Raw genomic sequence first — 11,076 nt, forward strand, 5'->3', positions numbered from 1 at the left:
TCCGTATATTAATTTCCTTTTTTTGCAATGTATATACCCAGGAGTGGAATTGCTGGATAATGTGTATCTCAAATCTTAGTTTTTTGAGGAACCTCCAAACTATTCTCCATAGTGGTTGTACTAATTTACATTCCCACTAACAGCATACAAGCATTCCCTTTTTACCACCAGCATTTGTTATTGCCTGTCTGTTGTATGTAAGCCATTTTACCTGGGGTGAGATATCTCATTGTAGTTTTCGTTTTCATTTCTCTGATGAGCAGTGGTGTTGAGCACGTTTTTATATGCCTGTTTACCACTTATATGTCTTCTTTTGAGAAATGTCTATTCAAATATGCTGTGCATTAAAAAAAATCAGATTATTAGAATTAATCTCATAGAGTTGTTTGAGCTCCTTATATATTCTAGTTATTAATCCCTTGTCAATAGGCAATTTGCCAATATTTTCTCCCATTTTGTGGATTCCTCTTTAATTTGTTGATTGTATTATTTGCTGTACAGAAGCTTTTTAAATTGATGTGATTCCATTTGCCAATTAATGCTTTGGTTGCTGGTGCTTGTGGGGTGCTGCTCAAGAAATCTTCACTTAGATCAATGTGCTGAAGATTTTCTTAAATGTTTTCTTGTAGTAGTTTCATGGTTTGAGGTCATGGTTTGAGGTCTTAGATTTAAGTCTCTAATCCATTTTGATTTGATCTTTGTATATAGCAAGAGTCAGGAGCTCCGTTTCATTCTTATGCATATGGATATTCAGTTTTCCTAGGGCTATTTACTGAAGAGACTGTCTTTTTTCCAGTGTATGTTCTTGGCAACTTTGTCAAAAATGAGTTCGCTGTAGGTGTGTGGATTTGTTTCTGGGTTCTCTATTCTGTTCCATTAGTCCATGTGTCTGGTTTTATGCCAGTATTCTGCTGTTTTATTTACTCTAGCTCTGCAGTATAATTTGAAGTCAGATAATGTGATTCTTCCAGTTTTGCTCTTTCGCTTAGGGTACCTTCGGCTATTCTGGGTCTTGTAGTTCCACATACATTTTAGGACTGTTTTTCTGTTTATCTGTGAAGAATGTTATCAGTATTTTTATAGGAATTACATTGACTCTATAGATTGGGTAGTACACATATTTTAACAATCTTGATTCTTTCAATTCATGAATATGAGCTATTTTCCATCTTTTTGTTACTCTCTTCGATTTCTTTTATCAATGTTTTATAGTTTTCATTATAGTAATATTTTTACTTCTTTGGCTAAGTTAATTCCTAGGCATTTAATTTTATGCATGGCTAATGTAAATGGGATTATTTTATATTTCTTTTTTATATTGATGACTGTTGGCATATGGATATGCTAGTGAATTTTGTGTGTTGATTTTGTATCTTGCAACTTTACTGCATTTGTTTATCAGTTTAATATCTTTTCTGTGGAATCTTTTAGTTTTTCCAAATACCAGATTGTATCTTCTGCAAACGAGGGCAATTTGATTCCTTCCTTTCCAATTTTGTTGCCCTTTATAGCTTTCTCTTGTTTGATTGCTCTAGATAAGTCTTCCAGCACTACGTTGATTAAAAAGTACACCAATGTAATTGTGTAACTATTTCACTATATATCAATTTCATTGAGTAGCTGGAGCCGTGGTTCTAAAGAACTTAGAGTACACTAAAACAGACCATTGCAAAGCATTTTGGTGAGAACTGTGAGATAGAGTTAATGGCACAGACTAGAGATGCAGGTTGAGAGAGCACACAGGCAAAGTCTAGAGAAAAAGGAAAATCAAGACAACTTACGGATAGGCAACTAGAAATAGTTTATTATTAAAAAGGTACTTTGTTGTTGTTTTTATTGAGGTATATTACACCTACAGAAATGTGATTGTGCAGCTCAAGGAATTTTCATAAATGGAATTGACCCATACACCCATCAAATAGATGAAGAAACAGAATCATCCTCAGCACTTCAGAAGGCCTCCTTATTCCACTTTCCAGACCATTTTCCTCTTAAAAATGACCGCTAGCCTAATCCCTATCAGGGTTTTGCTATTGTCTGAGCTTTTAGGTATGAGACAGGAATAAGACTGAAGAGGTGATGGTGAGAATCCTGTATACTGCTAATAAGTTGGAACTTTATTGTGAAATCAGTGGCTGGAGAGTAGGAGGTAAGGGTTCTAACCAGGAATGCGGTCAGATCTGTGACCTCTTCCTTATATTGCATATTCATTGCTATTTCCTGACCCAAAGTATATAATTAATGTTTGATGAATAATTAAGTGAATAAATGAGTATTCTTTACTTACTCCAAGTAATGTGTTTATTATTCAAAAATCACATGAAAGCATTTGAATGCTCTAATAAATCTTCACAACTGCGCTAAATAAAAAATATTTTTTAAATGCAATTATTTTCTTTTTGTAAGAACCAATGAGATAAAGTATATGTGTAGTTCTTATCACCTAATAATTACCTAATAAATATTAGTTATTATTAGTCACTCAACAAGCATTTATTACACATCTATATTTCAAGCACTACAGTTTGGTGTTTAAAATAATGACTAAGACACAGTCCTTACCCTCAAAGGATTTACTAATGAAATTTGAGAATCTAAAGAAGAGAAAATTGCAGAGGTTGAAAACTAGACATAGTCCATAAACCTGGGAGGGAAGATGTAAATCAGGCTAAGTGGTTGTGCTTTCTTCAGGGGGTTAGATGAATGCCATGATGAAAGAGGAGCTAAATAGGGAAAAGAAACCATGTGGCAATGAGTAAAAATTTTTCTAAAGAAAGTTTTATAATGAATGTAAGTTCAACAATGTTAGATCCATTTCTAGGATTGTATTCACTTTTTTTGCTTTTCTATATATATTTCTTGGCCTAGAAAGGACCATATCAATTGGTGGATTGATATGGATGCTGGGCAAAGGGAGATTTAAATTACTCTGAGAATGATATTAAGATGTCTAGAGATAGTGAAAACAATCTTTGATGCTTCATGGTAAGATCTTGATTTAGTGTGAAGGGTAAAGCAGAGTGGAAAGATAGAAGGAAAAGTTCCTTTGACACTTTGATTCCCTGGTTATAAAATAATCTGAAACCTGGGCCACTCTGCGTCTTAAAGGGCATGGCATATTCTTATTGTAAAGCTTTTGTCAGGTCCCACCTGAGTGGTAGATAAGATGAGGCCTGGGATTGAGATCCCTACTAGGTGCGTGAGGGGCAACTCCCAAAAGGACAAGATGAAGCACAAACCAAACTAGATGTCCATCCACACACTGAAGTACATGAATGAAACATTTGTCTTCCTTAGTATATTTCCCTATCTGACCAGGAGGTTGTACTGGGTAATTTCTAGAAAGCTCTCTGCTTCTAAGTTACTGATTTAGTTACAGATCCACTTTTCAAAGTGAAGGTAGATTGCATCCATATTCATCAAAAGAAGCATACGGGTCAAAGGAGAGTGGTTGTGAATCAAAATATGTAGAAATAAGGGAGATAAATGAAACTTGTCAATATTATTTAAAATATCAGTAGTCTAAAGTGAGCAAATATGTGCAATGATTTCTTAACTATTTTGCTAATTTACATGAAGAAGTGAAAATAGGAAAGTGTTATACAAAGAGCACATACATACATCTTAATGAAGATTCCAGAGTATTAATGTCACTGGAGTTAGAGATCTAACTCAAGCAATACAGAGACCAAATACAAAGTAACAAAGGATAAGGAGATAGAGAAGTGTAGAGAAAAGAAAGCATGTTTAGATAAGGCAGTCACAGGAAATAAAATTTGAGCAGAAAACTAAATGAAGTCAGGAAACAAGCCATGTGAATAATTGGGGAGATTTCCAGACAGAGAAAAATGCAGCAAAGGAAAGGCCTTGAAGTAGGAACATACTTGATATGTTTTAAAGACAGTAAGCAGCCCAGTGAGAACAGGTAAGAGAGTTTTTAAGACATTACATCAGAGACATAGCCAGCAGCTAATTCACCTAATGAATTAGCTGCTGGCTATGAGAGCCATAGATTTGGCTGAGGGTCCTAGAAAGCACTGGAGGATTATGAGCTGATAAATAAATGATCTAATTTACATTTGTAAAACTTCTTCCTGGCTGCGGTAGGCAGGATAGACTCTAGAGAGGCAAAAGCAAAACAAAATAAAAAAAGTCAGATGATAACAAATACCTTACCTACCTTATATAGGTTCAATGTCTACATAATTGATTATCAGAACAAAGATATTTTTGAGAGTGGAAAGAGGGAGCTATTAATAATAAAACTGTATCAACATCAGTGAACTGAGAATGTCCCAAGAAAATGGAAACATATGTTTGCCCTTAATTAAAAGGTTCTTTTCAAGCATAAATGATTACTTAGTTCAAATAAAGGCTGCAAAAATTAATAGTTCCATTTTTTCACCAAATACTAGATTTATAAGACATTAAGGGGCCCCAGGATAAAAATAATGATGAATGAATAAACTAGCAACTACTGGGTTAAACTCAGATAAATTTATTCTGGAATAATTTATTCCAGAGGAATTCTTGGGGCTTTTAATACGTTAATTTGTATTGGGAACATTGAAGCCACTGGTTTTAGTAATGCAGTGTTTCTCAAGGTCATTTGTCCATGGATTTCATTGCTTTAAGAAACGAGTTAATATCTCGTGACTCCAGCCTTCTGTGGAACTCGATATGAGACAGGTATGGTCCATAGATAGAGTGGAAAGGGTGATGAACACGATTCAAAGATCTGACCCAGAAATTTTAGTTAGATTGCTGGGTAGATAACTCAGAAGTATGAGGTACTCCAACTCCTGTTTTGTTTTGTTTTTTAATAGTTAACCAACAAAGATTGTATATATTTAAGGTGTACAACCTGATTATTTGATACACGTGTACACAAACCGCAGTCTAGAAATGACACACTAATATAGCTGCTAGCAAAATCCCAAGGTTGTTCTGATCTCAAGCTAGAAAGAAGCCTTTTCCCACTTTCCATAAAACATCTGATATTTGCTTTGTGCTTGTGGCTCCATGGATTTCGGTTTATGCCTGGGAATATTTTAAATAAAGGTTTTTTGTTTCACTGTCCTCCTTCAGCAAGGACTTGGGGTGAGAGTCAAAGACTGTAATCCAGAAAAACAGATTCTGACTCAGTCGTTGACACAGAAACCAGAAACATGTATGGAAAATCAAAGTATGAATGCTAGAAGTTGAGCTTGGCAATGACAGGAGTACCTGAGCTGGTCCAATAGCCAACCAGAAGATTGTCCTAGGTCCTGGGATGAACGCTGTTGCCTGCACCAGACTCCTCCCATCAACTCTGATGAGGATTGTGTAGGCAGACAGCCTCCAGGATACTTGAGAACTGTCACCCGTTCACAGATCCTGGCTTACAAATGACTGATAAATTTTTAAAAGCTGCTTGAAGAATATCTCTCAAATTCTCTTGTTCTACTTAGTGTTTCCTTGGGGAACAACTGTCCTTTTGCTCCTGGTAACAATGGGAGCCAGCACAAAAGCAATTCCTATGTACCACTTTTCTCAGTGCTTTTACATATATTAACTCACTAAAGCCGAACAACAGCCTTATGAGCTGGATCCTATTATCATCCCCATTTTTAGATGAGGAAAATGAGACAGAGAGAGGCTAAAGAAATCTGTCCAAGGTCACACAGATAACCGACAGTGGAGCTGGAAAATTCTGACTCCAAGGTCAATGTTATCATCGACTCCACTGTGGGCAAATGCAGCACAGAGATGAACTGAGAAAGGTATCTTCTTTTTGTGCAATACTTGTAGTTCCAGTCCTTACGACTATGTATAGCATGATTCTTCTTCCATCTGACACCCTTTGAAGTCTCTGCAGATCAACACTTATTCATGTTTCTCTCAAATTTTCTCTGTGGCTCCAGTTTCTTTAGTCTATCCTCTTATCACGTAAGTGGATTCTGGCTTATATTAGTGCCTGAAGACTTTTCTTCAAATGTGCTCTTGTTTCGATTTTATTATTTAGTTTGTGTGTTGAGTGAGTTGACAACCACGATTCAGCCAAGAAATACTTTTTAGGTAATTTTGAGAGCTCAGGTACAGGATCTTCAGATCCACCTCTATTAAACTTTCTCTATTACAATTTTTATGGATTGTAAGTGTCATCCAGCCTGTTTTCAGTCTACAACTTTGATATCTATTGCAAATGTAGTGAAAATGACTTTTATATCTTCATCCAATAGTTTGACAAAGTATTTGGATAAAACCAAGGACAGGGTCTTGCCGCATATCACTCACTCACTATTCATCTAGAATTGGCAATCTTTGAGCACAGTTGTTAGTAAGGATTACACTAAATTGAATTATTGTTCCGTGCATATTTCTCCATTTGGCCTTAAGTAATTTTATGTAGTTATGTTAAAAATTCCAGTGAAGGTCAGAAACCAACAGTATGTATCTCTCTGACAGGTTTTAGATCCCTAAAACTTACGAAGTTAGAATGACTTGAATTTGAACATTGAAACTATACTTGCAATCTTCTGGTTCCTATTCCAATGTCAAGAGTCCCTTAAAGACTACTGATGGGTTCAATGCCCGTTTTTAAAAGGTTTCATACATTGGCATATAATTTCCTTTTGTAAAATGTCTGAACAAATTTAGAGCATACAGGTACTTTTTTACCATCATTTTTATCTGTTACTTTAGTTTAACTTTATTAATGTTTGCTGTTCACTCTCCAACCCATATATGCAACTGTCTATTCAAACCATTTCTGTAGAGCCTAAAGACTAAAATTTAACATGTTGAGATTCAAACTGATCATCTTTACTATCCATCTGACTGATCTTTCTGGTTTATCTAACTCTTTGACCAACTGTAAACGAAAAATCAGCTTAGATCCCCTTCTTTTACTTAAGTGTCCAAAGCACATCATATCAGTCCCCAAATCTGAGCGTTCATACCTCCTGAATGTCTCTCATATCCATTACCATCTGCCCTTATATTACATAAATTACAATAGGATGCTAAGAGATGCCCTGTCTCCACCCTGGCCACACCCTGCTATTCTCCACATTGTTGTTAAAGCGATTTGCTAAAACACATTTTTTTGTCAAGCAACCCACATGTAAAAACCTTTTAATAAATCCCTATAACTCTCAGGACAAAATTCAAATTCATTAGCTTTATATCAAAGACCCTTGAAATTGTAGTCCTGCTGGTTATTGTCAATTGCCAGTAGCCCTGTTTGTCTCTCACTGTCGTCCCATAAGCGCTCTTTTTATAAGTAGTTATATCAAACTACTTATGATTCACTGAACTAGTCAGAGTGGCTCAGATCTCCATTTCTGACATGTTGAATTTCTTCTTTCTTGAGTGCTTTTTTTTTCCTCCTTTTTCACTTAACAAACACTCAATAGCACTTTAAAGAACAATTCTTTCTGTGAGGCGCCACTCTCCATTACCCAATACTGATTTACAGTCTCCCTTTCTGCTCCCACTGCCCGCTGTGGGTTTCTCTGTAATGGTACTTAGTATCATCAACATGTATTTTTCTATCTCTTCATTAGACTCTAAGTTCCTTGAGGGTGTATATCAATCTTACTCATCTTGATATACTCAGGACTTGAGACAGTGTCTGACATAGAGTGGATGTGCTTGATAAATGTTTATTGAATAACAAAGTTAATAAGTCAAAGTAATTCTTATTGGATGAGAAACTAGAAGAAAATAGATGCTTAGAAGTTAATTTTTTCTTTTATATTTTACAGGCCACAAGCAGGAGGTCTTTCTCTTCTTTATTTAACTCCATATTGTTAAACTAATTTTAATAATCCTATTTTTTCTTTACATTCTAAAGTCCACCTGACTAAATTCTAAACAGATTTTTAAACATTACTCATGCACATCTTGAAGGATATGTAGGCTGTGGCTGACTAACTACAAAATATGCAGTCTATTTATTGTAAGACTATCTGAACTCATCAATCTCAAAAGCTGTCAATTTTATCACACCCAAAATGAGGAGACATTCACAGAACAGAAAGTAATTGGAATCTTTCTCTTTTAATTGAATATCCTGTTTGTAATGATTTCATCTTCTAATATGCACAAATATCCTTAGAATAACTTTTTAAAAGTCAAGCTCTGGTTTATCTGGTAATCAAGGGCAAAATGCACACATGGTGCACTGAGAAGCTTGAATTCGCATTTTTAGCAACATTATTCAGATCTGATCCAACTGTTTGAAATACTTACCATACAGCTGTATTATCTTTTCATATAGTTCTGAAATCCTTTTGAATAATACTTTACAAATGAATTTTAATCAGATAACATCAGGCACTGCTTCATTCTCCCACCAGTTTGGATCTGGAAACCTGTCCCAGTTTTCCAGTGTGCATGAGCAGACATGCCAAATAAATCTAGCCAAGTAACCTATTTATTTAGAGCAGTATGAGCATCCCAGAGGTACCAGAGTCCTATGCTCAGATGGCATCTAAAGTTTGATTTGGGCTTTGTATTCTTATATTTAATGAGTGGGCACCACAGAACTGCTGAAAACAGTTTTCCCAAGAACACTTCAAGTGTAGCCCCTGAATGAGGCTGTTTTATTTATCTAAATAGATTAGACAAGTAGATGATAGATAGATGGATAGATAGATAGATGACTTTTTGTCACCAGAAAGTTACATAATTTCTGGCATCTAATATTGAATCATTGATAGTTCTTTATGACAAAGCCTAATCTTATCAATAAAGAAGACAATTCTTTAAATGGGGATCAATTTCATTGCCTGGAGACTACAAGGAGAACTACTATACTCAAAATCCTGAGTCCTGGCTACAAGTTCCAATCCTGTCACAAGACATATAAATTCAGTCACTGATCTTCTCCATATCTCTGTTTTCCTATGGAATGGGGAGTTTTGGTTTTATAACCACTGGAATGCTTCTTATTATAAAGTTCACTATTGACAGTTGTGCAAGATGATAGATTGTTAGACTTTGTAACAAGGTTCTCATTGTTCTTGTTGACTTTTAACTCACCAACAGATACATCTGTGACTTGCTCCTATGCACATTTTTTTCTCTGGTATTTCTTATCAATTTTACTTAAATTATCCTAGTTATTCTCATCTGATTAAAACATAAGGAGGCATAATTGGAGAAGAAAAGAACACTCTAAGAGTTTGTCCTGAACTTGGATCCCTTGCTTTCCTCCTACATTTTTAATATGGATACGCTTTCCTCATAAAACACTTTTGCTTTCAGGCATAGAAAGATATTAGTAAGAACAATAATTAGCATGACTCCATTTGTTGACCTACTACATTGTAAGCAGAATAGCCAGAATTTAAATGTGTCTCCCTGACACTAAAATCTACTCATTCTCTGTCTTGTGACTCAGATAATCATCATTCATAATAATTTTTGTTATCATGGGCATAAGAAATCATGCATCAACTGAGATATCTTTTAAAATTTATTTACCTGTAAGGCTTATGTTAAAAGTACACAGACTACAAAGTTGGCAAACCTTGTACCAAAGCTCACCTCCCCACAGTATGATTTTTTGGGTTCCACACCTCACCTCCCAGTAGCATAATTTCTTACTTTAATTTTAGCTTCAGTTTCTTCATTTGTAAATGTGCTATAACAATAACACTATCACTGGGTTTAGGGGTAAAGGGGCAAACAAGAGAGTAGGTGAGAAAGGACATAAACAAGACACGTGACAAAGTGTTGTCCCTCAGTTCCTTAGAAATATAACTAAGATCATCCAACAGGTAGGAGCACTTGCTTCAAATGCCAGCTCTGCCAATAGCCGATACAAATTACATCCATTAATGAATGATGTAAATATTTCTGAACATCAGCAAAAGAAAAAATGGAACAAAGTAATCTCTAGATTCCATTTGGTTTTAAATCTTTATCGTTTATCTAATTTCAAAAGGAATCTCTTGTGTTTGTGTTTTCTCTTTAGAAGCCAGAGTTTATTTTTAATGGTTCCACTAATAAGGGGTTTTCTTAAAAGCTATTGGATGGAGGACAAACGTTGTCCAGGTAGCTAAAAGAAATTACAAGTGTGAAAGGGGAGTCACGACACAGAGGTGGGACAACCAGACCTGTCAGGCTTTTATTAGTAGTAGTATTAAAATTTAGGCCAAATGATTATATATTTTATTGTGGTGATTGCAGAGGCCTATAAAGGGGAGAAAGAACACACTTTCAGGTACATCAGGAAAAAAAAAGTTTCTCCAAGCTATATTAATGTTTGAAGACGGAAATGGTGTCAGGTATAGAAGAATGAAAGAAGAAAAGGAAGAAAGGAAGGAGGGAGGGAAGGAAGAAAGGAAGGAAGGAAGGAATGTTGGTGAGAGAACATGAAAGAGGAAGGAGGAAAACCCATTACAAAGACGGAACATAGCTACTAACTGGTTGTCCATAGATACAGATGGTGGTGCACGCCTGTAGTCCCAGCTACTCGGGAGGCTGAGGCAGGAGACTTGTTTAAACCTGGGAGGCAGAGTTTTCAGGGAGTCAAAATCACACCACTGCACTCCAGTCTGGGCAACAGAGCAAGATTCTGTCTCGGAAAAAAAGAAAAAAAATATATATATATATATATGTATATATGTGTGAGGAAAGATTGCCAGACTAGTCTTGGTTTCCCAAGTTTTGTGATCTTTGTAAATTTATTTACATTTTCAGAACCTAAGCTTCTTTGACTATAAAATAAGAGCTTGAATTAGATGACTTCTTAAAGCTTTCACCACTGTTAAATTTTAGGTGTAGGAAACAAATAATGTTTTGAAATATTGTCCTTTTTATATAGAGAGAGAGCCACTGTAGTGTTGGTTTTAACATTCTTATGTTAAAGGAATGTAAATTCCATAGAAGGTACAGTGAATGGCAGGGTTTTTGAGATTTTAGAAAATATTGCTTGCCAATTCTTCATTATTCCTGTTTTATTCTGTATCTAAGTACAATGCATATGTTTCTCTATAATATAATCAGCATCTTTTCCCATATGTTCCAACTGGATTTCAGTCATTATAAAACTTTACTGTACTTTATAATTATTGCTTCTTTTAA

Source organism: Cebus imitator, unplaced genomic scaffold (assembly GCF_001604975.1).
Source record: "Cebus imitator isolate Cc_AM_T3 unplaced genomic scaffold, Cebus_imitator-1.0 Scaffold327, whole genome shotgun sequence".
Taxonomy (NCBI): Eukaryota; Metazoa; Chordata; class Mammalia; order Primates; family Cebidae; genus Cebus; species Cebus imitator.